General features: G+C 38.9%; 1 protein-coding gene across 2 annotated transcripts in view; it reads left to right on the top strand.

Moving 5' to 3' along the window:
• LOC146406138 (uncharacterized) overlaps positions 1 to 27,757 on the top strand; it is a 92,422-nt gene that overhangs the window by 18,566 nt on the left and 46,099 nt on the right. The window contains exon 2 of one of the 2 annotated variants that reach the window (XM_085002497.1): positions 5,714 to 8,490. The exons of the other annotated variant lie outside the window; for it this stretch is intronic. The gene's annotated coding sequence lies outside the window, so the exon portion shown is untranslated. Of the gene's footprint in view, positions 1 to 5,713; positions 8,491 to 27,757 lie in introns of those variants that run through there. 2 annotated transcript variants of the gene reach the window in all.

Here is a 27,757-nt window from a genome sequence, read left to right as displayed (position 1 = left end):
GTTTGTGTCACTTTAATTTTACATAGCACATTCAATTTCATCATTACCCAGTCGGAACCTCACACAAAACCCCTGTAGTACTGAGAGTTGAGAAAACCGAGGTTTAAAATGTAAATGCCTTTTTCTAGATCACTCAGCTTTTAAGATATGGAGCTGGAAACTGAACCCAGGTCTTCTAACTCCAAATACTTGCTATACGTTCACACTGCATCATGTTTTCTTCCACTGAACTTCAGATTTCACTGAATTCAATGCTCAATGAACAGTAAGAGATTAAATAGTCAGTTCTTCACTATATGTCAACAAGAAGGCTCAGTGGTGCCAGCAATACTAAGTCACAGATAATTGCCCAAATGTTTCAAGGCCTTGCTTGAATATTTTTCTTAATTTTTAAATAGATAATATATGAATATGACAAAAAATTCAAGTTTTCTGCCATCCTAGATCTTACAGTGTATACATGTGACTGTATACATGCATCCTTTAAAACACTCATTCATGGTAGCCGTATGTTCTGTTCTGTACCTTGACTTGTTTCATACTGCAATATTCTTACTTAGAGCTAACTCCTATTATCAGCTGCAGAATATTTCATTTTATGTATGTGCTATTACTTATTTAACCAGTCCTCAAATGAAGGGTATTCGATTTTTTTTTTTTTTTTTTTTTTTTAAGGGCTGCACCTGGTGCATGGGGAGATTCCCAAGCCAGGGGTTGAATTGGAGCTGCAGCTGCTGGCCTAGGCCACAGCCGCAGCAACACCAGATTTAGGCCTTGGCTGCAACCTACACTGCAGGTCACTCCAGTGCCAGATCCTTAATTCAGTGAGGGGACCAGGGATTGAACCCGCATCCTCATGGATACTAGTTGGGTTTGTTACCACTGAGCCATAGCAGGAACTCTGGGTATTTGATTTTTTATCTGTTATCTAATATCAAAAAATGCTACATTTTAATTTTCCTTTATATACTCACTTCTATACGTATGAGAGGTTTTTTTTTTTTTTTTTTTTCCTCTTTTGGCTGCACCTGTGGCGTATGGAAGTTCTTGGGCCAGGGATCAAATCTGAGCCACAACTGCAATCTATGCCACACATGCGGCAACACCTGATCCTTAACCCACTGCACCACAGTGGGGATTCCCATGTGAGGGTATTTTTATAAGACATAGGAGGGTCAGACTATGTATCTGTAAAATTTTCATAGATGTTTAATTTTGATGTAAGTGGAACTCATGTGTCAAAAATATGTACATTTATGTTTTTGATAGATAGTCTCAAATTTCTCTGTAAAGAAATTGTTGGTGGAGGAGGTCCTTGAGAGAATGTAACTTGGTTGACCTGCAAGCTGGACCTGGGCAGTAGGAGGCCCCTCACCCCTCCCTGTTCCTGGAATGTATGTCCGCCCACCATTCCCACAGTTGGTGCCATTTTCAAGGACCCGACTTTGAGAGGGTCATGTGGTGTTGAGAGCCCCTGAACAGTATATGTGACTGAACCCAGTTAAGGCCTCTGTATAAACTTTTAAGATTCTGGTGGTGGGTGTGGAGATGGACTCATCTCACAGTTGCCCAAGACAAGCCTCGTGGATGAGGTCCCTTGCTTGCTAATCCTGCCACCAACTAACTTTCTGGAATGGCTGCCTCTTTCTTCAGTCTCTCCTTGTCCTTCACGTGCAGGGGCTGGCTTCAGATTCCATGTGGGGACTCCCAAGGTCACGAACCAACAGTTGTTCTACTTATACTCCCACCAACATTGTATAAGAGCATTTGTCTCATCTCTTCAATATAATATACAATCAAAACTTTGTTTTTCTCCAGTCTGATAGTTAAAAAGAGGACTCATAAGTGAGTTTCACTGGGGATCTCGTCATGGCTCAGTAGGTTAAGAACTCCTATTGTGTTCATGAGGATGCGGGTTTGATTCCTGGCCTTGCTGAGTGGGTTAAGGATCCAGCGTTGCCACAAACTGTGGCATAGGCCTCAGCTACAGCTCTGATTCCACCCCTAGCTGGGGAACTTCCATATGCTGCAAGTGTGGTGGTAAAAAGAAGAAAAAAGTGACTTTTCACTTATTTTGAATACGGTTGACCATTCTCTATATGCTGGAAATCCATTTATTTGTGTTTCATCCTCTATAACTCACTGTTCTTGTCCATTTTTTCCTTTGAGCTATTGATACTTTCTTCTTGATTTGTTGGGAATCTTAATATGTATTGCAAATATGTTCTCCCATTTGCTATTTGCAAGCTGGAGAAAGAGCATTTTCTGGCATAGGGAATAGTGAGTGAAAATATCCTGAGGCATGCAAGAAGAATAGAAAGAACAGTGGGGCTATTTTTCTTTGTGATATCTTTTCAACAGAAATTAAAAATTGTTATGTAGTCACATTCATTGTTTTTTATATTACAAGTTTAAAGTGATTTCAAGACCATCCTAATCCGAGAGTGTAAAAATTTCTCCCATGTTTTCTTTTAGCAATTATAATGGTTTTATTTTGTATGCTGAAAACTTCTCTCCATCCATAATTTATTTATTTTTGTGAAAGGTGAGAAGTAGAAATATATTTTTCCCCAGATGGCTACTCAATTTTTCTGACAACATTTATTGGCCAATTCATCTTTTACCTACCAATTTAGAAGGATACTTTTCTTAAATCTTAAATTTCTGTTATATTTTCATCCATTTCAGAACTTTCTGTTCTACTTTTTTGTTCTATCTTTTCAGGCACAATACCATACTGCTTTAATTAGTATAGCTTTTTTTTATTTTTAATTTTCTTTTGCTTTTCAGGGCCAAACCTGTGGCATATGGAAGTTCCCAGGGCAGGGGCTGAACCTACAGCCTCTGCACCACAGCCACAGCAATGCCAGATATGAGCCACATCTGCAGCCTACACTGCAGCTCACAGCAATACCAAATCTTTAACTCACTGAGCTGGGCCAGGGTTTGAACCCATGTCCTCAAGGACACTAATCAGGTTTGTTATTGCTGAGCCACAATAGGAACTCCCTAATTAGTATAGCTTAATAGCATCTTTTTCTCTCTGGTTGGTCTTACCTTCTCAGAATATTCTTAACTATTTTGCAAGTTTCTCAGAATATTCTCAGAATATTTTTGACTACTTTGTGAGCTTATTTTCCCATATTAACTTTAGAACTAGCTTGTTTCATCCCAAATATTCCTGTTGGTGTCTCTATTGGGATAGCATTAAATGGACATCTTTAATTTTTTTTTTTGTCTTTTTACCTTTTCTAGGGCCACTCCTGTGGCATATGGAGGTTCCCAGGCTAGGGGTCGAATCGGAGCTGTAGCTGCCGGCCTATGCCACAGCCACAGCAACTTGGGATCTGAGCTGCGTCTGCAACCTACACCACAGCTCACGGAAATGCCGGATCCTTAACCCACTGAGCAAGGGCAGGGATCGAACCTGCAACCTCATGGTTCCTCGTCAGATTTGTTACCCACTGAGCTACAACAGGAACTCCGACATCTTTAATTTAATACTGAGTCTTACAACCTGTCCATCTGTATTTTAAGGTAGGTTATCTTGAAGTTAACAAACGTATGAAGACAAGTATGAATAATATTTTTAGGAGTTCCCATCATGGCTCATGGGAAACAAATCCAACTAGCATCCATGAGGACACGGGTTCGATCCCTGGCCTTGCCCTAAAAGGGCAAAAGATGAAAAACAAAAACAGAATAATATTCTTATTTTATAGAGAAAGCAGAGATCCTAAACATCCTTATTCCTCAAAGTCATAAAAATGACAAGTCTTGATAAGGGCCTAGAACCAGATGTTCTCCCTCACCCTGCTGATTTTTCTGTTGCAGTGCACCATCTACACAACCAGCCAATCTCATCAATCGGCTCATGACAGGGAGGGACAGGTCCTGGAGTACACTGTCATGACATACAATTGTGCTCAAAAACTTGGTGTAGTAAACAAAGCTTTAGGGAAGGGATGACTCCAGTTCCTCCATGACTTTGCTATTTCCCATCTGTGAGATGTTGGGAAAATTATTCAGTTTTTGTAGAAATTCAGTTTCTTCTTCAGTTATTGGTGGATGGTACTTAATTTGCAGGGGGCTGGTGAGAATGTACCCTACTCTACTGGGCACTGTGAAGGCACTCAATGAATGAAAACTACCCCCCTCCCTGCCCTCTTCAGTAAGGTTAAATACTTTTCCATGTATCACTGTGATTTTCATGATTACTTTGTAGTGTGAAGTTTACCAGACTAGTGATTTTTATCCCTCCTACCCCCACAACTAAAGTTTCAGGCTGTAATAAGGGGAAAATCATTGTCCCAGATATGGAAAAGGGCTTTGTTTAAGGTGGCACATGGCCTTGCTTTCCACATCTTTCCCTATTCAGCTGTGTCGTGGCTTCAAGTCTGCAACTCTATGGTAATTTCTGTCTTTGTTGGAAGCTCCCTGCCTTTTTTCCTAAGATGAATTTTTACTAGAAAATGGCCATTTAAAATGAATGGCTTAGAATAGGGGGACCAAAACTTTATAGTAAACAGTGAAAAAAGTTTAAACTGGTTCCTTGTCTTGAAAAATAAAACTAAGACTTACGAAAATAAGTTTTCTTACTGGAATACAATGAACAAGAATTACAAATATAAAGTTAAAATGAACAAGGTATTCGTCAGGGTTGATTCACTTTTGGTAAACTTTTTTGTCTAAGACAACTGTATGATCATATAGATGATATCATTTAGTTCACATTCTTGCATCATAAACCAAAAATTTGAGGGCCTTATCAGTTGTTCTAAGATTCTGTCTTAAAGAGACAGTATTTAAATAATTTTTTTCTTTCTTCTACCCAGCTGTCATAATCCCTGCTGATTTTCTGTTTTTTTTTCAATTATAAAGGATTTTCTTTCTGCTGAATTATGAATTGTCAGTGACTTTACTCATAATTCCAGCAATTCTCAACCATAACTTTTGTTGCCCTGATGAATTAATTTATCTTTTGTGAGTCTGGCAATTTACTCTGTAGTCATCTTGCATTGAATTTGTACTTTTTTATAAAGTTTATCACATCTGAGAGTTTAAAAAGTCCCCGTCCCCTACCCTCCACATCCTAATTTGTGGAACTTGTGCATGTCACCTGATATGGCAAAAGGGTTTGCTGATATGCTTAAGTTAAGGCTCTTGAAATCATAAGGATGCTATCCTGGATTATTGGGGTAGGTCTGACACAACCAAGAAGGTCATTATAAGAGGAAGGCAGGAGATCAGAGTAGTAAATGTGATGATGAAAGCAAGAGATTGGGGTGATGCAGCCATTCACCAAGGGAAGACTGCATCCTTTAGAAGTTAGAGGAGGCAAAGCACAGATCTTCCCGGGAAGCTCCAGAAGGAGGAAGCCCTGCTAATGCTCTAATGTTCATCCCTCTAGTCTCATGTCAGACTTCTGACCTCCAGAACTGTAAAGAAGAGATGTGTGTTATTTTAAGGGACTTGGTTTGTAGTAACAAGAAACTCATACAGCCAGGTACTAACCCAAATTCTGACCTCAGAGAGCATGGGAGTGGAGAGATGAAGTGTGAGTAGTGGGGGGCAAACAGAGTCAGTTCATTAGTGAATATTTTAACTTCACCTTCTCCATAGAGTCTATAACTGTGGTGTAGGAGTGCCTCTGTGTGTACGATGAAAAATGAACATGCAAAAAGCAATTTATGTTCCTCTTCTGCCTTGTCAGGAGCCAATATTATTCCTTGTAGAACTACTGGATCCAGCTGGGGAAATGTTTGGAGGTAAAAACTGAAGAAGCCTTGGAAGACTGATGACTGAACCTATGAAAGAGCCTAAAACTATCTTGAGTATAAAGGAAAGATGCTGATAGGTTAGTGAGATGTAGAGCTTATTGCTGCTGGAATATTTTAAGAGACACAGAAGAGGAACAGGGGCAGCTGTGCCATGAAGTAGGACCCGGGGGACAGAGATGAGTAAGGAGGGTTTTTAGCAAGGGTTACCAAGTGTTGTGCATTGTAATTTATACCTCTGCTGCTTCCTAACCAGCTCCCCTTAATGAAAATCTTCAGGAATGGTCCAGAGTTAGGATTTGTTTGTTTTTAGAAACAGCTCTGTAGTGAAGCTGGACCTAAAGCAGAGGAGGCACAATTTTATTTGGATTTCCTGTTACAGTTATGGTTAGGGTTAATCAAATAAACTATGATTATTTCTTACCCAGGGCTTCTCAGCCAGGCCTCTCTGATCTGCAGTGTTCTAGGCTGAAACCTAGATGTCTGCAGCTTTCTGAGCTTTTGCACTTGGGGTAAGGCCTTCTTGTGGACCATCTTCTTAGAGGTGACTTCATGGCAATTTGTGCCTTCTGAGCCCTGCTATTGTGGGCAAGAACTTCAGAAGAGATTTTCCAATCTTAGCTTCATGCTTCTGTTCGTATTTTCTTTGCTTTTCTGAACTTGTAACAGTCAAAGCCTGCCATGTTGGCAGTCTTGGCCTATTTTGTAGCGGGTGGTTTTGGATGGATCTTCCTCTTTCAGGCAGCTTCTCTACTGTTTTGGTGAGCACAGTGTGGAAATTTAGAGTCAAGTCAGTGAACTGGGTTCATTTGTCCACAAGAGTCCACATCCTTATACAACTTCGCACACATCAACCAAAATCCGGTTCCAGTCAGTAACAGCCACAATTATAACCAGATTCCTGGTTTGCGGCCCAAAGGAAATGCAGACTACACAGCCATTTTCCACACTGTGTTGGGTGACTTTCAGCCTGAAGTGCTTGGAAGCTTCTGGGCATTTTCTTTTTCTTTTTTGTCTTTTAGGGTCGCACTTGTAGCATATGGAAGTTCCCAGGCTAGGGGTCAAATGGGAGCTGTAGCCATCAACTTATGCGACAGCCACCTGGGATCTGATCTGTGTCTGTGACCTACAGCACAGCTCATGGCAATGCTGACCCTTGACCCACTGAACGAGGCCAGGGATCGAACCTGCATCATCATGGATACTAGTTGGGTTCTTCACCTCTCAGCCACTACGGGAACTCCTGGCTTCTGGGCAGTTTCAATTAGGGTCTCCTTTCCTGTGTCCTCTGTCCTATCCCCAGAGAGAATCATCCTGTTTTCAACTTTGAAGTACCCTCTCCCTGTTATTGGGCTCTTGGAAGCTGCATGAAATGGTTGTCTAATGTGCTATGTGGTTTGATTGTTTTCATTTTGTTATTATTTTCCCCCTCAATTGAAGTTTGGTTGGCTGATTAACAGTTGGTCTGAGGGGCATTCAGGGCATAGCTTACTGGGAATGCCCCTGCAGAGCCACTTGTCTTCCTGCTTCCTGTCCCCGTCCCTAGCAACAGCTCCCCCATGGGAAAGAGGGCTCTGTTCAAGAGCTTATGACCTGAACTGATACATTCAGAGAGAACACAATAGGATTTGTTTTCCTTTAGGCTCTACAAGTCCCCTGTTGCAGTGCCCACATGGACTGTCCTGCCTGGCCAGGGCTTCATGAACCTTGGCCAAGTCCAAAGAGCTAAGGCCTCCAACTGGCCTTTGTAACTGATAGGCAGGCACGTGATGTGTGGCTAGTAGATGCATTTTTTTTTTTTTTTTTGGCTCTGGAGTATAATTAAGTCCTGAGTGATCACTGAAGAGAACTAATAGCTCTGGAAGTGCAGAGTAAGGCACTTCCAAATGAGAAAGACTTGTGTCAGCAAATTTTTGACGAAGGTGGAATAAATGGACGAGCCCACGTTATCTTTTTTCTTTTTCATGTGAATTTGGTGAGCAGAAAGAATCTCTGACAGACAGAATCATTTCCTAAACAAAGATGAAAATTCTTACATAAAAATCTATGTTTTGCCTGGTGCCTGATGTGCTAGGATTATTTTGACAGAAAGTAAATAGCAAGGCAGTACTGAGAGGTGAGCAGAAATATTTAGATCAATCCATAAGTTATTCCATGAAAAGATCCAATCCGCTTTGCTCCCATTGCCAGAGGAAGAAGTGATGCTGCCGTGGTAGGGAAGGTTCATGAATTGCTCTCCAATCAAGAAGTAAATAATATTTAAACCCTGCAAATTGAATTTTTATTAAGAAATTTATCTCTGGTTACCCTGGGGTTTAGGATCTTCTAGAGCTTGTGGAGGAAGGCCATATATCTCAATGTACAAAACCAGATCGATTGGGGTGAGGAATTTTAATTTTTAGGGTCAGGGATAGACCTCACCTTTTAAAACAGGCTTAATGAGAAGGGAGTAGACAAATGTTGCTTTAAAAGCCATTCTTCATGTGTTGTCCTTTATCTATATTACCCCTCCTGTTGCTAGTTTCATGTACTTTACAAATTGGAATTAATGGATTTTTTGCATAAGAGTTTCAAGGTCTCAATTTCATAAATCGAGTAAATAAATAAATCCCTCTCTATCATTAACTTGCTGTGTACTTAACGTATATATATTCATTATTTTCTGTGTTCATAAGATGCCAGTATTGCTATTAATAAAATTTGTATTTCCTGTACAGGGCTTGTTTAACTGGAAAATAAAAGTGGCAGTTCTTTTTTTTTTTTTTTTTTTTTTTTGGTTTTTTGTCTCTTTAGGGCCGCGCCGGCGGCACTTGGAAGTTCCCAGGCTTGGGGTCGAACTGGAGCTGCAGCCACCTGCCTATGCCACAGCCATAGCAATGCACCATCTGAGCCACGTCTGGGACCTACACCACAGCTCACGGCAACACCAGATCCTTAACCCACTGAGCAAGGCCAGGGATGGAACCTGCCTCATGTATGCTGGTTGGGTTTGTTAACTGCTGAGCCACTAGGGAAACTCCCTAAGTGGCAGTTCTTAACCCAACATTTTTTTAAAGATGAAGAAGTGAATATGTTTATTCTGCTCTTGCACTGCCCATTTTCAGATTCTCTTCTATAATAACAAGTGATAATGATAGCAACTATTATTAATCTATAATGAGAATTTACTATGTGAAAGGTATTTTCATGCAGGTTCTCATTTAAGGAAGGTATTATTATCCTCATTTTATGATGGAGGAAACTGAGGCACGGAGAGTTTAAGAACTTGTTTGTGTAGTCAAAGATAATAAACACTAGAGCCAGATTTTGAACCTGGCCTGTCAGGATAGGCTGAGTGAGACTGGATTATACCAAAATCTTGGTTTAAAACACCAAATATTTATTGTTCATCAGCTCTTGGCATCACGTGTCTGTTTTGTCTCTATTTTGATTCATAGTTTATTCGTTCAAGAGCCCAGGTTAGATAACTGCAAGGGTAACTGGGTGAGTGAACAGGCCAATCAAGCATTGGCTCTTATAGCCTTCAGTGAATGGACCAATCAGGCATTGGCTCTTATAGCCTTCAGAAGTGATGAGCGCATTTCTTCAGCATTTCCTCTATCGTTTCACTAGCAAAGCGATTTCTTTGGGTCAGGGAAATGTATTATTACCATGTATCCAGAAGGCAGCCCACAGGCAGTGTCAGTGGATAGCTGATGCCCCAGGTATTCAAAAGAAACCTATATTGGTCATAAGTGTATATTATCTTTACAAAATTCCCTATACACATTAGCTACAACTTAAAATGGGCCCCAGATCTAGTCTAAGGTTCAGAAATTGTTCTAATTCAGTTATTTTCATTAATGACTTTTTTGTAGAAGAATTCAATGGTTTGATAATTTTTTCCCCTAAAATGACAGTATTTATAATGATTTGTTAGCTAGATTTTAAGGAAGAGATAGATTTAAAAGTAACCAGCATGGGAGGTCCTGTTGTGGCTCAGCAGGTTAAGGATCCAGTGTTGTCTCTGTGAAGAAGTGGTTCAATCCCTGACCTCGCTCAGTGGCTTAAGGATCCCGTGTTATCACAAGCTGTGATGTAGGCCTCTGCTGCAGCTCTGATTTGAACCCTGGCCTGAGAACTTCCATATGCTGGTTCTGGAAAAACCACAGCAACAATGAAAAAACCCCAACAGTAACCAGCATGGATATGTCAAGAAAATAATCTAAAGGATAGAAAAAATTTCCTTAGATTGTGGAAAAACAACAGCAAAAACAAAAAACCCAAACAGTAACCAGCATGGATATGTCAGTAATCTAAAGGATAGAAAAAATTTCCTTAGATTGTGGAAAAACAATAGCAACAACAAAAAACCCAAACAGTAACCAGCATGGATATGTCAAGAAAATAATCTAAAGGATAGAAAAAATTTCCTAGTTCCTGTGAGCATCCCCCTCAGGAGTTCTCATTTATATAATCCACAGCAGAGGCTGAGGATCAGAATTTAGACTTTTAATTCAAATGGGATAGACATTTGGTACCTTCTTATGGGATTGTTTTTGTAAGATAGGAAGGTGTAAATTAACTCTCATTTGTCGATTTGAACAGTCCCATGAGGGGCAAATGACAGGAAGATTGGTTAGAGAAATTCCTCCAGGAGAGAGGACAATGTGGGTTGGAGGCACAAGAAGCCTTAGCTGTCCCCAAAATAAAAATTTTATGCCGTGATGGCAATTAATGACTGTCACATAAAAATAGAATGAAATCATCTGGAACTCTGTCTTGTAGTTCAGTCCAGAATTTGTGATGTTTAACTCCGGTATTTAAATTTTGTGCTTCTTTCAACATTAGCTAAGCATAGTAACTCCACAAAGACATAACTACCGGTGCTCCCAGCTTCTGCCTTGCCATGCTGGGCAGTGCTCTTGCGTGCTCTGAGAAAGATGCAATCACACAATCAAAGTAGTATTTTCCTTGAGGTTCCCTGGGGCAGACTGGTTCTGCAATTTTCCAGTAATTGTTTGGGAAAGACAGCCCTACATTTAGTCTTTCTCTTTAATTTTCCCCCCTCAATTCTCTGCGCTGTGGCTCCTGGCTTCCCTTTTGGCAGCCTCACTTAAGTACCTGGGATTGGGGTGGAGTGGTGTGTGCCATTAATTACTGAGTGGGATTTAGCGCCTCCCTGAACAGGCTCTTACTCCAGAAATCCCCTCTATCTCTGCAGGCCAGTGCCTAAAATAACTTTCCACAGTTGTGATAAGGTTAAAGCATTCTTTGGCATTGGGACCTGTTAGGAGGAGCTCAGGCGACCTTTGGGGGTTAATGTTCTTTTGTTTTGAGTTCACAACCTGGGAAATAACGAATGTTTGTGCATATAGATTTTTTTTTCTCTTTTTACTTATTGGCTCCCACAACAAACTTTCGAGTTTTGTGGAGTCACAGGTGATTGCTATTGATTGCCTTGATGTTTTTCCCTCCATTTCACTGGTAAGAAAATGGAGGCTCTGGGTTGTTGGCCAAGTCAAACAGAGAATGCTAGAGTCTAGCTTTTCATACTCCAAGTCCAGTGCTCTTCTCTTACACAGTGTTGACATTTCTTTGTTAGCATTCCAGCCATGAGGGGTAATGACATGGAAATAATGAATTATAGTTGAATGTACCCCTTTTAGAATCCCCCGTAGTTAACCTGCAGCTACAGACGGGCCCTTCCCTATGGAAAGCACTGCTAAAGGATGGAGTCCTTCTTGTAATGTGATCTGCCGCCCTCTGCTGGCCAAGTAGCCCCCCTTTCTTGTTGCCCTGCTTTTTCTTGAGTTAATCTTGACCTTCCTAGTGAGATGCCGCTTAGCAGAGTGTGTAACTTTTATCTGTTAGAAACCATCTTGGTTGGCGCTACAGATAAGACACATATCAGAGAAAAATCGAGGAAGGTAGGACTTGCTGTTTCTTCAACCACATATTCCTGTGTGTGAACACTCCTTTTTCTTCTGCCATCTACTGAAGGGCACTTCCGTTACCCACATCCCAGAGCGGCTCTTGCCTCACCTTGGCCCTGGCACTCTCCTAATTCTCTTTAAAAGAGAATAAGCATTTTTCTCCAAGTCATGCTGGGAGAGGACTCCAAGAGGACCGATGCCAGAGATTTATCTTACAGCTAGAAGCCTGGTGCCCTGGAAGGGATTGGGCCCCCTCATGTCCTGAGGGAGCCAAGATGGAGAGAATCCATGACCAGAGATCAGAAAGGCAGCTTGGGTTCTGCAGGGTGGCAGTGGAGAAGTGGGTTTGGGGTGGGAAGAGGCAGGTCTTCACAGAGTGGATCCAAGTCCAACTGAGCAGCCAAGACTAAAAGGCAGGCAATTGGAAATTGAATGAAAGTGCTTAGAGCAGGGACAGATGAGTGATTTGGCCAGTTAAGATTTGGTTAACAAATAAAAGGCAGGAGTTCTCACATGTTACATAATCTTCTCTTGGACAATAGAAAAATAATTATATATGGTAGCCTTGACCACTGTTCAAAAGGAGGTGTTAGTTTGCATCATCTCCAATATGCCATCTAGGGGTTGTTAATTAGGATTCTCACTCTGAGTGAGTCTTGGGATAATTTATATAAATTACAACACCTGTCACAACATGAGCTTGTGCAAATACTGGAAGAAAAGTGGCAAATTTTCTTATATCAGTGGTTCTTAAAGTGCAGTCTCTGGACTAGCTGCATCAATATTACCTGGAAATTCTTTGGAAATGCAAATTCCTGGCCCCATCCCAGACTCATCGTATCAGAAAGTGGGGATGGGGGCCCAGCAATCTCTCTTTTAACAAGCCCTCCAGGTGATTTGATGCATGCTTAAGTTTGAGCAGCAGTGCCTTGGATTATAAGTATAAATGACTAATATCGAATGGTTTCTACTCAGGAAAGACTATACAGCGATTAGTTGCAGAAAGGCAAGGCAAAGATTTGAAAGACATGCGTCTCTGCCGTGTTCAGAATGGCTAAGATTGCTTGAAGTTTGACCACTGTATAAATTGGGGCAATAACGGTACCATCCAGTTTAAAGGTGGATTGCTAAGGTCCCCAAAGGGCAAGGTGGAGAGTCTGAAAGAAATGATGACAGCCAGGATTGATCAGGCACACTCTGTGATTGTTCTGGGACATGGTTCTGAAGCATTGCCCTGTGTTCTGACTCTGTGACCTTTTTTGATATAGGTGCAGTAAAATTATATCTTCCTGTAAAGGGCAAGACCAAAATTATTCCATAGAAATTAATTTTCTCAGATAAAAAGGAAATGGCAATGCCCTCTGAAAATTTTATTGAAAGTGTTTATTCCATTTGGGGGATAATAAATGATAACGCATCAGAGAGCTGCTTTAATTCATTATTGAAGTATGATTTTAAAGGCTTCAATTAAAAAATTACCAAAGGGCCATAGGCATCCTCCTCATCTCCATCATCTAGCTATTTCTTTCTTGAAACACAAACATTTTAAAAAACATGGTATTGTGTGTTATAAAGTTCTTCTGGAGAATTTAGTCCTTATGGCTTGAATTCCTGAAACTGCAAAATAAGTTGCTGATTGTCATCTTGTGCCAGGGAGATGAAGGGAAACCTGTTCTCAATTACTGGGCAGCTGGTATGTTTTAATTGTTTGCTTTTTATAAGCAGTAAAATAAAAGGAATAGTCCTTAAGTGTCCTTATGCACTGTTAATGCAGCGCTTCCCACACTTGTCATGCCTCACGGCCCCCAGGGAACTTGTTAAAAATGCAGATTGCCCACCCCTTGAGGTTATGATTTAGTAGGGTTATGATTTTTAACAAGCATCCAAATGATTTTGGTGCAGGTGGTTTGAAGACCACACTTTTCGAAACCCTGAGCCAGGGCCTGCCCATAATTTATGTGCTCATTATTTGAGCATATCTGAAAGTGACTGACAATTCACAAACAGCCAGTTTAGTGTAGGTAAAGACGTAACTGTGAGCAACACACGCTAACTTCAGTACAGCTTCTTTATCTAGCATTTGGGAAAATTAACACACACATACAAATTTTTAAAAATTAACAGACTTTATTTTTTAAAGCAGTTTAGGTTTACTGAAAATTGAGCAGGTGGTATGGAGTTCACTCTCTCCCCTGCTCACAATTTCTCCTCTTATTAACATGTGGCATGAGTGTGGTACATTTGTTACAACTGGACCAATATTGGCACATTATTATAAAGTCTATAGTTTACATTAGGGTTGATTCTTTGTGTCATACAGTTCCATGGGTTGTGCAAATGCATCATGTATTGCATCCATCATTATAGTAACCCACAGAATAGTTTCACTGCTGTAAAAAATCCCTTGTGCTCCACTCCTTTAACCCTCTCCCACCCGCCTCTATGAACTCTTGGCAGCCGCTGATCTTTTTATTGTCACCATAGTTTTGGCTTTTCCAGAGTGTTTTATAGTTGTAACCGTTCAGAGTGCAGACTTTTCACACTGGTTCTTTTCACTAAGCAATACGCATTTAAGACTCCTTTATGCTTTTTAATGGTTTGATAGCTCATTTCTTCTTAATGCTCAGTGATATTCCATTGTATGGATGTCCCACAGTTTGTTTACCATTGACTTTGTGGAGGCTATCTTACTTGCTTCCGGTTTGGGGCAATTATGAAGAAAGTTGTGGAGTTGCCCTCGTGGCTCAGCAGTGATGAACCTGATTAGTATCCACGTGGACTTGAATTCAATGCTTGGCCTAGTTTAGTGGGTTAAGGATCGATGTTGCTGTGAGCTCTGGTGTAGGTCACAGAGGTGGCTCAGATCTTGAGTTGATGTGGGTGGCAGCTGCAGCTACGATCTGACCCTAGTTTGGGAACTTCCTTATGCCACACCTGGAACCCAAAAAAGACAAAAAAAGAAGAGAGTTGCTATAAACATTTGTGTGCAGGTTTTTGTGCGGATGTAACTCTTCAGCTCATTTGACTAAATACTAAATGAGTGTGATGCTGGATTGTATGATAAAACTATATTTAATTTCATAAGGAACTGTCAAACTGGTTTTTAAAGTGGCTGTATCATTTTGCATTTCCATAAGCACCATGAGAAAGTTCCTATTGTTCCACATCCATGCCAACATTTGATATTGTTATTTTTTTTTATTTTTGCTGCTTTAATAGATATGTCGTAGTATCCAATTGATGTTTTAAATTTACAGTTCTCTAATGACCATATAGTAGTGAACATCTTTTTATATGTTTATTTATCATCTGTATAGTGAAGTATCTGGTTGGATCTTTTGTTTGTTTTGTAATTGGTTTGTTTTTTTCTTCTTCTTTTTTTTTTTTTTTTAGGGCTGCCCCAGTGGCATTTGGAGGTTCTCAGGCTAGGAGTCCAATCAGAACTGTAGTGGCAGGCCTATGCCACAGCCACAGCAGCATGGGATCTGAGCACATCTGCGACCTACACCACAGCTTATGGCAACACCAGATCCCCAACCCATTGAGGAAGGCCAGGGATCAAACCCGTGTCCTCATGGAAGCTAGCTGGTTCCTTAACTGCTGAGCCATGATGGGAACTCCTGTTTTCTTATTGTTGAGTTTTAAAAGTTCTTTGTATACTTTGGATCCAGGTCCTTTGTCAGATATGTTTTATAAATACTTTATCTCAGTCTGTGACTTATCTTTTCATTGTCTTAACAGTCTCTCTCTCTTTAAAAAATATTATTGGAGTATAGCTGAGTTACAATGTTGTGTTACTTTTCATGTATACAGCAAAGTGAATCAGTTATACATATATATATATATATATATATATCCATTCTTTTTCCCATGTACGACTTTATAGAACATTGAGTGTACCTCCCTGTGCTATACAACAGGTCCTTGTTGGTTATCTATTTTATATATAGTGGTGTGTATGTGTTAATCCCATCCTCCCAATTTATCCCCTCCCCCACATTTTCCCCTTTGGTAACCACAAATTTGATTTTGAAATCTGTGAGTTTGTTTCTGTTTTGTATATAAATTACTTTGTATCATTTTTTTTCTTACCAGTCTCTTCTGCACAACAGAAGGTTTTGATTTTCTTGAAGTCCAACTTACCGATTTTTTCTTTCAGAGATTGTGCTTTGGGTGTTCTATATAAAGACATTGATGGAGTTCCCACTGTGGCCAGTGGAAACGAATCCCACCAGGAACCATGAGGTTGGGGGTTCGATCCCCGGCCCCTTGCTCAGTGGGTTAAGGACCCAGCGTTGCTGTGAGCTGTGCGTAGGGTGTGTAGGTTGCAGACGCGGCTCGGATCCCGAGTTGCTGTGGCTCTGGCGTAGGCCAGCGGCTGCAGCTCCGATTAGACCCCTAGCCTGGGAACCTCCATGTGCCTCGGGAGAGGCCCATAGAAAAGGCAAAAAGACAAAAAAAATAAAAAAAAATAAATAAAAAGACATTGCTAAACCCCTTAGATTTTCTCCAGTGATATCTTCTGGATGTTTTATAGTTTTGCATTTTACATTGAGGCCTATGATTCATTTTTAGTGTTTTTGCAAAATGTGTAAAGCCAGTGTCTAGATTCTTTTTTTATTTTTTGTGGTAGATGTCCAGTTGTTAACAACAACATTTGTTGACAAGATCATTTCTTCACGGAATTGCCCTTGTTTCTTTGTCAAAAATTAGTTGACTGTATTTGTGTGTGTCTCCTTTTGGGGTCTCTATTCTGTTCCATTGGTCTGTTGCCTATTCTTTCACCAATACCACACTGTCTTGATAATTATTGTGGCTTTATAGTATGTCTTAAAGTCAGATAGTGTCAATCCTCAACTTTTATTCTTTTTCAGTGTTGCATTGGTTTTTTTGGTCTTTAGCCTTTTCACAGAAACTTTTTATATATTTGTTGACATCCAAAATAACTTGCTAAGATTTTGATGGGATTGTACTGAATCTGTAAGTCATGTTGGGAAGAAGTGATGCTTATAAATATTGACTTTTCCTAACCAGGGAAATACATTTTTTAATACGTGAAACCATTTCTTTTTAAACTTTAAAACTTTCCATAATAAAATACTTTCACAATAATATTTATAACTTATAATGTTCATTTCTCTAACTTTCTAAAAGTATGGGAAATAAAATTTGACCTTTTCCTTATAGCTTGGGATCATCATTTTGCATTTCATTTTTTCCTGGTTACTAATACAGTTGTATCCACTGTGTAGTATGCTGTCTCTCTATCGGATATTTCAGTTGTCATTATGGCTCATTGTTTGCATGTCCTTGTCACCAGCTGGATTGTGGGCACCTTCAGGATCAGGATCATTTGCCTTCTCTGTGGTCTGGCAGACTCTTTGAAAATGTTGACAAAGTGAATCATGATTGTCTCTAACATGCAGTTCTCTCTCTTTTCTAACTTTCTGCTTCTAGCCTGTTGTGCTAAAGAAAAACAGAAAAATCATCTTTGTTGAGATAAGGCTCTAAACAAAATCCTTCCTACAGTTTTTTTTTGGTGAGAGCTCTTGTGGCTTTTAGTGAACTACAGTGCTGCTGTGTATTTTGAAACATACAGAAAATTTGAATTCCCACGTGCCCTCCACCTGAATAATTAACATTTTGCCATAATCTCTTTACCTCACCCATCCAGTGTTGTAACAGGCACACCCAGTATGAATACATACACACCTAGGATGTTCCATTTGAAAAGCGGTAAGGAGGGGCACCTGTTGTGGTTCAATGGAAATGAATCTGACTAGTATCCATGAGGACTCAGGTTGGATCCCTGGCCTCGTGTAGGCTGGCGGCTACATCTCTGATTCAACCCCTAGCCCGGGAACCTCCACATGCCGTGGGTATGGCCCTAAAAAGACAAAAAAAAAAAAAAAAAAAAAAAAAAAAAAAAAGGGAAAGTTGTAAGAAGATCCAAAGTTATAAACACTTCAGCATGCATCGTATAAGTATAAAGACAATGGAAATATTATATTTTACTTAAGGAAATTAAAATCGTGTAATAGTATTTAGTAATCATTCCATATTTATTTATTTAGTCTTTTTGTGTTTTTTTCCAGGGCCGCACACGCGGTATATGGAGGTTCCCAGGCTAGGGGTCTAATCGGAGCTGTAGCCGCCGGCCTACACCACAGCCACAGCAACACAGGATCCAAGCCACATCTGTGACCTACACCACACCTCACAGCAACACCGGATCCTTAACCCACTGAGTGAGGCCAGGGATCGAACTCGTAACCTCATGGTTCCTAGTCAGATTCGTTGACCACTGAGCCATGATGGGAACTCTGGTCATTCTATATTTAAATTTCCCCAGTTGTTGCAAGCATGTCTTTTATATCAGCCATTCTAGGTTCCCAGATTGCAGTTGGCTGATGTGTTGTGTTTTGTGCTGTGAGGTAACGTATTCCGTGGTAGTGTGTGGCTTTGGGAAAGTTCCTTCACATCCCTGTGTGGTAAGGCTGATCTATAATGTTTCTTGCGTGCTGAGAGTCTATGGGTCTATACTTACAGGGCCTTTTAGATCTATAATTTTGTGTTTTATTTTTAAGGAACCGTAACAATAGAAATGAAGTAATTTGACAGGAGTTGATAAGCCATCATATAAAAGAGCATTGTATTTGAGTCCGGTTTCAAGTACTAACAAACACAGTTGAATGTCCATGAAGTTTTCTTCTTCTTCCAGTTTTATTGACAAATAATTGATGTATACTACCTGGAGTTTTAAATTATTTATCCTATGTAGAACTCAGCTGTGTAAAAGTTAAAATCTATCTATGGAGATGGATGTCTTAAATACCACTGAGAACCAAGATGAGAGTTAAGGCCATGGACTACTTATTGAAGCATTTCCAGAACAAAAATCTTAACTGTTATGACCCTGGTCAGAAAATAAAACATTTTAGACAACTGAATTAAGTTCTCATGCTGAAATAACAATCATTTAATAACATTTAAAAACTTTTCATTTTGTAATAATTTTAGACTTTTCAAAAAATTACCAACAAGAAGTCTGCATATACTACACTCAGATCCCCCAGAGGTTTAAATCTTACTTAGCTCAAGTACAATTCTCAAAATTCCTTCAAACTTCCCTCAAGGAATGGGTTTTTTCCTTTTTCTTTCTTTTTTTTTTGGACTCGAGGAATATCTTCATTCAATTTCGTATTAGACTGTCCACTATTCTTGGACTTTAGAAATCCCATGCCCAGAGTTCCCGTCGTGGCGCAGTGGTTAACGAATCCGACTAGGAACTATGAGGTTGCGGGTTCGGTCCCTGCCCTTGCTCAGTGGGTTAACGATCTGGTGTGTTGCCGTGAGCTGTGGTGTAGGTTGCAGACGCGGCTCGGATCCCGCGTTGCTGTGGCTGTGGTGTAGGCCGGTGGCTACAGCTCCGATTCAACCCCTAGCCTGGGAACCTCCATATGCCGCGGGAGCGGCCCAAGAAATAGCAACAACAACAACAAAAAAGACAAAAAAAAAAAAAAAAAAAAAAAAAAAGAAATCCCATGCCCACTTTCCAGACTGAATAAGAGCATTCTTTACCACACCTCATAGTTACTTTTGAAATTTTAGCCCCATCTCTGGCATTTTTCCTTATGAGCTAGAGAGCCACTAAAAATACAGTAAGGTGGGTTCTGAATAATTTGTTTGATTTAAACTTAAGGCTTTGCTCTGGAGAACTCTTCTTAGAACAGAACACAGGAGTGAAAAAGTATTCAAAAGTGACAAAATTGGTTGCAAAATCCAGAAATGAATGTTGGCATACCCAGTAAGAATTTTAAAAAGTTGTTATTGCCCAGAAACACTTACAAGATTATGGCCTTTATATATTTTTTAAAGCAAAAATCCCTGAGAATAAATTAATTCAAAGTACGTATTTCAGTTACTTTTGAGATGAATATGTGATGTTTAAACAGTTTTAGGTACTGTTTTCTCCCTCGACCCCGCAGCTGTATATATCCTTTATAGAAGCATTTCATTAAAAATATATTCCAGACTAAATAAGCTTAGCATCCTCAAGCAAAATATTTAAAATCTAATTGTAATTAACCTTGACTTGTGCTATGATTTATAATTAGCATAGGCCTTTCGGTTGCTCTAGTTGAGTTTATGAATTCTGACACTTGTTTTGCTAAAACTCACGTAGACATTTGGAAGTGGTATTGATGAAAAGATGGCTTAAAATTCAGGAATTTGGGTAGGAAGTTATATAAGCTCAATGTGGAGTTATATTTTATTTTTATGTTTATAATTTAATCATTTCAAAATTTAATAGAATATTTCTCATATGAAGTTTACCATTATGTTCTTTTTTCTTAGAGGATTAGTGAGATTAAGGGAATAATATTAACTCGAATATAAGAAATTAAACTGTGAAAGCCAAAGAGTCAGGCTTTAAGGAGTTGCTCTTATGAAAGTCTATCAAAAAAAATGGGATAAGAATTAGAAAGCTTCCACATATGACTCAGTTTTTTCTTTTTTTCCTTCCTTCCTTCCCTCCCCACCTCCCTCCCTCCTTCACTTCCTTCTCTTTCTCTTATTTCAGTAGGGGAAAGAGTTTTTGGTCAAAATGGTTGTGGTAGGCTATCAAAAAACATTGTAGCAGTCATGGAACTGCTATTTCCATGATCTTAAGAATATAATTAGTGCCCATGGGTATGGTAACCAGAAATCTTTAAAAAAATTTTTTTAATTATTAGTGTTTTAATTTTGTCAAAGTATAGTTGATTATACAATGTTGTGCCAATTTCTGCTGTACAGCAAAGTTACCCATATATATATGCATATATAGGATATGTGTATGTGTATATATATGTTTATATATAAATATATATATTCCTTTTCTTATCTTCCATTATGGTCTATCAGAAGAGATTGGATATATAGTTCCCTGTGCTATATAGTATGGCCTCATTGCCCATCCATTCTAAATGTAATAGTTTGCATCTACTAACCCCCGACTCCCAGTCCATTCCACTCCCTCCCCTGCACCTCCTTGGCAACCACAAATCTGTTCTCTGTGTCTGTGAGTCCGTTTCTCTTTCGTACTTAGGTGAATTTGTGCCATGTTTTAGATTCCACATAATTGATATGATATGATATTTGTCTTTCTTTCTGACTTATTTCAATGTGATAATCTCTAGTTGCATCCATGTTTCTGCAAATGGCATTATTTCATTCTTTTTTATGGCTGAGTAGAATTCCATTGTATATATGTACATCTTCTTAATCCATTCATCTGTTGGACATTTAGGTTGTTTCTATGTCTTGGCTATTGTGAATAGTGCTGCTATGAACATACAGGTGCATGTATCTTTTAGAATTGTAGTTTTGTCTGGATATATGCCTGGGAGTGGGATTGCTGAATCATTTGGAAACTCTATTTTTAGTTTTCTGAGGAAACTTCTTACTGTTTTACATGGTGGTTGTACCAATTTACTTTCCCACCAATGGTGTAGTGGGGTTCCCTTTTCTCTACGTCCTCTCCAGCATTTGTTATTTGTAGACTTATTAACAATGGCCATTTTGACTGATGATCTCCAGGAGTCATCAGGAATGTAATGATGTTTGACACAATCTTCTTTACTGTTAATAAGGAGAGCCTTTCCCAGATTTCCTACACATTGCAGTACCCAGAATTGTACCTCATGCCCATGTCCAAACTAATCCATGGCAGTGGATTGAAGTGGGCTCCCTTCCCTCGCTTGAACAGCAGGATGTACAGAGGAGAGGAAAGATCCAAACATCATAGGCATCTTTTTAGCAAAAGGGCAAGAGAGGGTTGGATTTTGGTCTCTTCTACTATGAGTAGCATCATTTTTTTTCCATCTCTAATCAAACTTCTCTCTTTGGTAGGAAGGGATTGGGAGGAGCTATCAAATGAATTTACCAGGTATGAGTCCATGTGCTAATAAATCAATATACCAAAGCAAACTCTGCTTAAGGACATTGAGGGAAAAAAGAGAAGTGGAAACTAACTCAGTCAATGAGTAAAAGTTCTGCTGTGCACTGAGGGCTGAAGCACATCAGTGCTGTGACCCACAAAAGAGCAGTTAACCTTCATCTCAAATCTTTTTTAGCTATCTCTAGAAGAGAATTTCTATTTTAAGCTGAAGAGTCTTCTACAGAATATCTGACTGTGGAATTTATGAAAAGGATTCTGAAAAAAAAAAAAGGATGCATTTTGTGTTATCTTAATAACATGTCCTATCCTGAGGCTTGTTTGAAGTTGGTAAATAGAAACATGTAGTTCCAAAAGAGATTTTGGTGTGTATACCTATATGAGAAACATGGAAATTTTAAATACTTTTGAAATGTAAAAATACAATTTATGGCTTATCAAAGTATATAGTAGATAAGAAATGCGACTGATTATTCTAATCCTTTACTTTGAAACTCTGTTGTATAGATTGGCACATAACTTCTTATTTTCCACTTAACACAACAATAAAATCTTATAAATAATAAAAGTATCATAGAACCCTCTTTTTCATCACCCATGTATGTGTAATGGATGATATAATTCTGGTTAATTGCTTGTCTATCCTCATGAAGACTCTGAGCGCTCATGGGATTTCTGAATTTTTATATAGGATGGCCTTGGGTCTGCAGTCTCTTTGAAGGAGGGCTTGAAGTTATGTTTTCTTATTACTAAAATCGTCATGATAAATCAGAAGAATGGTAGTGAGAGTAGGCACAGGGGCTAGTTGAAATGATGGGGTCTCAAGCACCCCTCCGGTCACTCCTTGGTTTATGATGAGCAACTCAAAACTATGTCTGTAGTTCACTGTCACATCCCCAGCACCAACCAACATGATTCCAAACACTTGCTGAATGACAGAATAATCACAGTCTATTCCTCTTTGCCAAAAGTAGAAATGAAGTAACTTGTCACATGAAATAATGAGTGGTGACTTTTTCTTTGTTTCCTAATTGTAAACTTTGTAGGAGGTGGAATGACAGAATTTTTAACTTTTTAACTCGAATGGTCCAGCTGTGCAGAGGATGTGTATTTCCCCTTTCTGCCATAAATCTTCATGTACTTTTTTTGGTGAAAGGGTACAAAGGAAATAAGCATGCTCAGTCCTTTTTATGTCTGAAAATATCTCTACCTCACCCTTACATGTGATGGGATCCTTGGGTGTTGAAATTTACTCAAAATTATCTCCTCTTAGAATTTGTGGGCTTTGCTACCTTCTAGCATTTAGTGCAACTAGTATATAAAGTGTTGGTCTTGGAAGTTGTCTTCAGTCAAAGGAGCCACCCTGGAATTGAAATAAAGATCCACGAGAGCTGATATACTTGATAGAGACAATGGAGTTGGCAAGTGGCAAGTTCAAAATCATAGATAGGATGAATACAGGCAGTGTCGTTTAGTGGTTATGAGCATGCACTTTGGAGTCAGACATACCTGGGTAAATTTAAGCCCCAGCTCCCTTTGCTTCTTCTTTGAAGTGCTACTTTGGGAAACTGCTTAACCTCTAAGTCTTAGTTTCCTCATGCATAAAATGTAGAAGATAATAAACATGTATAACATTGTTATGATGATTCGGTGGGAGTGTTCACTAAACTTTTAGCACATAAAAAGCCCTTAGTAAAATATATTTATTATTCATTATTACTGTTATAATTAGTCATAATAATACTTATATAAATGTCTTGATTAGAGTTTATGAGGCAGTCCATTTACACAAGAAGCATATTTTATTTTTTATTTATTTTTTATTTTTTGTCTTTTTTTTTTTTTTTTTTGTTGTTGTTGTTGTTGCTATTTCTTGGGCCGCTCCCGCGGCATATGGAGGTTCTCAGGCTAGGGGTTGAATTGGAGCTGTAGCCACCGGCCTACGCCAGAGCCACAGCAACGCAGGATCCGAGCCGTGTCTGCAACCTACACCACAGCTCACGGCAACGCCGGATCGTTAACCCACTGAGCAAGGGCAGGGACCGAACCCGCAACCTCATGGTTCCTAGTTGGACTCGTTAACCACTGCGCCACGACGGGAACTTCCAGAAGCATATTTTAAAAATGATGAAAAAGTGTAAGAACATTGAAGGAAAAATTCAAACAGCATACATCTGAGTAAAAACAGAAATGAAAAGACTTTGTTGCCCTACAGCCTAACCTTATTTCCCATAGAAAGCCACTGAGGAATATTTTAACATTAATTTTTATGTAAAATGTCTCTCAAACACTCATTAAGATGATTTATAACTTTAAACAGTGTCAACTGACCCCATGCCATAAAAATTGGTGAATATAGTCTATTTTCATATTTCCCTTCTATTCCCATCCCACTAACTCCAACTTGCATTAATTATATTTTATATAATTTTATATTGATTACTTTTATAGATTTAAGTCATACACTTAAACCCAATGTCTTGATCTGATTTAGATGGAATTGTGCTCTTGGTGATTCACATGAGGAAATTAGCACTCCTGTCCTTTCCAGTTCCTCCTCCCACATACTCAACTCCCAGAATGTTGATCAATCTGTCATCAGATCTATTACTGTATTGTCAAGATAAACCACATTAATATTTTGTTTGGTGATATATTTATATCTTCCATGTTGGTATGTAGGTTGATTCTGAATATTGAAAATCAATAGAGATTTTATAATTTATGATTTCATAAATACTTTCTTTGCAAAACCAAGTAGTATTATTAAGCTTGGAGAAGTTATAATCTTAATGTCACCAAACTAGTGTTGTTCAAAATAAAATGTTCTAAGCCCAAAACTCAGATGGACTTCTTTTTTTTAACACTCCGTGAATTTTTCAAAATCATGTTACTGTTTATTTGGGCCCCATTCTTTTCTGTACTTGTTTCTCCTGATACTTCTAATTGTTTTCCTTTTTTCTTTTCTATATGAGACATCAAATCTTAAGATTGTCCAGTTGCATAACCAGAATTTTTTCTTACTATCGATTAATCATATTAGGTGCAAGGGTGCCATATTAGGATACAAGGGAAATAAATTTTCTCAGCGTTTTTTTTTATGTTTCAAATTATATCTCTCTTAATTGATGGGATTCTTAGGAATTGAATTTCAAATTCAGTACTATTTATACCTCTGAATTTGAGGCCATTTTTGGGCTGTCTTCTCGCTTTTATTGTGACTGATGATAAATCTGATGCCATTATGCTTCTCATTCTGTGTATGAAACTTGTCTTTTGTTGGTTTGTTTCAGCCTTGGGAAGGTCTTTTGGAACCTTTATCCTTGGGGGTTCTTCAGTTTCATGAGAATTTGTTCATGTCTTCTGCTTGGTTCTCAGTGGCACTTCCGTATGAAGATTCATGTCTTTCTTCAGCTCTCAGAGATTTTCTTCAATCATTTATTTCACGATGTTATCTTTCTTCTTACTTTCTGGACCTTTTATTAGATAAATGTGTGTTCTTGGGGATTTACTTCTATGTATGAACTTTTATTTCACAGTTTTTCCTTTTGATTGTATGATGTGTGTGCTCCATTCATGGCTATCAATCAAATTTTTAGTTTCTGAGAACAATTTGTTTTCTATTTCCTTATTTATTTATTTTTGAAGGGAGGAGTTTGTAATATTATCTCAAATCTCTTTGGGAATACTAAATAGCCTTCTTTCATATCAGCTCAGTTGTTTTATTTGCTGTCTTGGTCCTTTTGTTTTGGATCCTTGCTGTCCTTCAGATAGTGTTAATGCTTGATTGTCTCTTCAGATTCATGAATAATGAGTGAGACTGATTAATATAGGTAGCTGATGTGGGTTTTCTTTGTGTTGGAGGCACTGATTTTTAAAAAATCTTTTTTGATTGAGAAATTAATGCGTACCAAGACTAAAAATCAAAAGCAATAAAGGTTATATACTTTTTAAAACCATCAATTTCTTAGAAACCCTCTGAACACTTAACCACTATTACTTGTTTCCTTTTAAAAAAATCTCTACATATATGTAGGGATGTCTATATCTATATTTTTATATTCTCTATTTTACAAAAGCAGTAGTAAACTAAGAATCTCCCTTGTGGCACAGCGGGTTAAGGATCCAGTGTTGTTACTACTGCAGTGCTCCGATCACTACTGTGGCGTAGGTTCAGTCCCTGGCCTGGGAACTTCCGCATGCTGGGGGCTTGTCCAAAAACCAAACCAAACCAAACCAAAATGGTAGTAAGCTGTACATGTTGTTCTTCATTTTCCTTAAAAAATGATTTATTTTGCAGAATATTGTGCGTGTAGACTTACTGTTCTTCATGACTAGAGTTTTACATTGAATGGAAATGCTGGAATTTATTGAACTATTCGCCTCTTGATGGGAAGTTAGATTCCATTTAATCTTTCGTATATCAAATGTTACTGTGCCATATACACTTGTATAGACTTCATGATGCTTATTTGTAAATATTTCTAAGGGAGAAACTCTGGGTTACAGAGTGTGTATATTTGAAGCACGGATTATAAAAAATCCTGTTAAATGAGTTAATTTCTTATATAGGTAATAGTTGTTCATTGGACAAAAGTCCACAAATACAAAAGGATACAGTAGAAATTAAATCTCTTTCAACTCCTCCTTTTCTTACCCAGACACCCTCCTCAGTGTCAACCAAGACTGTTATCACACGTCCATGTGTATCAGTGGGGTGTCTGTGTGCTGAGGCTGTTGTCACGTGTGTGTGTGTGTGTGTGTGTGTGTGTGTGTGTGTGTGTTTCCTTCTTAGGTAAATTCTTAGAGGTGGGATAGCTGAGTGTACTATATAGGAGGCATTTCTTTTAAAAAGTGAGTAAAATTTTTTCCCATGAACAGTATTCATTTTAGCTACTTTTACATGGAGCCATGTGAGTCCTCGCAGCCGGTCCCACCAGTCAGGCCCTGAAAGTTCATCCCATACCTCCTCCCCAACCCCATGTCCCATCTGGATATTAAGGGTTTTCCCAGGGATGCATATTTTTCTGCACCAGTATCAGAATACAGCAGATACTTGCAGTTTTACATAATCTCTACTTCTTCCACCTAGTGTTAGAATCTATGGCAAATGACAATCAGGAAATGGTGTTTGGCTTGTTTGGTCTCTCTTCAGCACCGTGGAAGGTAAATGGCACAATTAGATGTTTCTGTGACAGCATAAAGAGGCCAGTATTTGATGCTGGGCAGCTTTCTGTGTGGAACAATGTAATTGCTGAAATGCTGTTTGTCTTCTTACCTTTTCATTACTATCATTTTTGTTCAATTCCAGTGCCTTTTACAAGCTTTCATTTGTCCATCTGTGGACAGTCTTGGTTGGGTATATGAGCTTTCTAATGACACCGATCTACAGGGAGGCATATACACCTATTACAGCCCTAAAAGAATCAGAACAGAGTCATGAAAACATAGCTTTTGTATTGAAATTCTCAAGGGTAAGTAGTTTGTTTTATTAATTTTCATTGTGAGTTCTGGTGAACATTGTGGAGATTTTCATTGGTAAGTAAAGCAAGACTGGGTAATGGCAAGTTAATGGGATTTTCAGATCAGGAGATGTGGGGTTGGGAACCATCTGTGCCTCCCAGAAGCTGTATGACCCTGGGAAAATCAAAGTAATATCTCCATGTCTCCATTTTCTCATCTGAAAATAGCCACAGGATTGTTGTGTGGATTAAAGAGATAATCTAAGCAAAGCACTTTGTCAAGTGCTATCAAGTGTTATGTAAAATTATAATCGTAATGTTAAAGTGAGACATGGACAGAACTTACTGAAATCAAAAAGATTAATTTTCATTGTAATTGCCAACATTGCACATTATGCTGGAGTTTTAGATTCAGATATGTTGTGTTTTCAGAATTCAGTGGAAAATAGGAAAGATCCTAGGTTTTTGGAGGGGGCATCTCATGATTCACGTACTTCTTGGCCTGAATGAATGTTACCAGCAGCCCAGTGGGACCAGAGCCCATGTGATAGACACAGAGGGCACAGAATGCCCAAGGTGAATGGGTCATAGTTACTGAGGATTGGAAATCTGTGAGGCTGTCACTTGAAGAGGGTGATGTGGAATATAGAGAGATACCAATAA

This window comes from Sus scrofa, chromosome 1 (assembly GCF_054392235.1).
Source record: "Sus scrofa isolate SSC_HxYL_T2T_F1_AM1 chromosome 1, Sscrofa_HxYL_maternal_Yorkshire_Landrace_v2.0, whole genome shotgun sequence".
Lineage (NCBI taxonomy): Eukaryota > Metazoa > Chordata > Mammalia > Artiodactyla > Suidae > Sus > Sus scrofa.
This window is presented reverse-complemented; position numbering and strand designations above follow the sequence as displayed.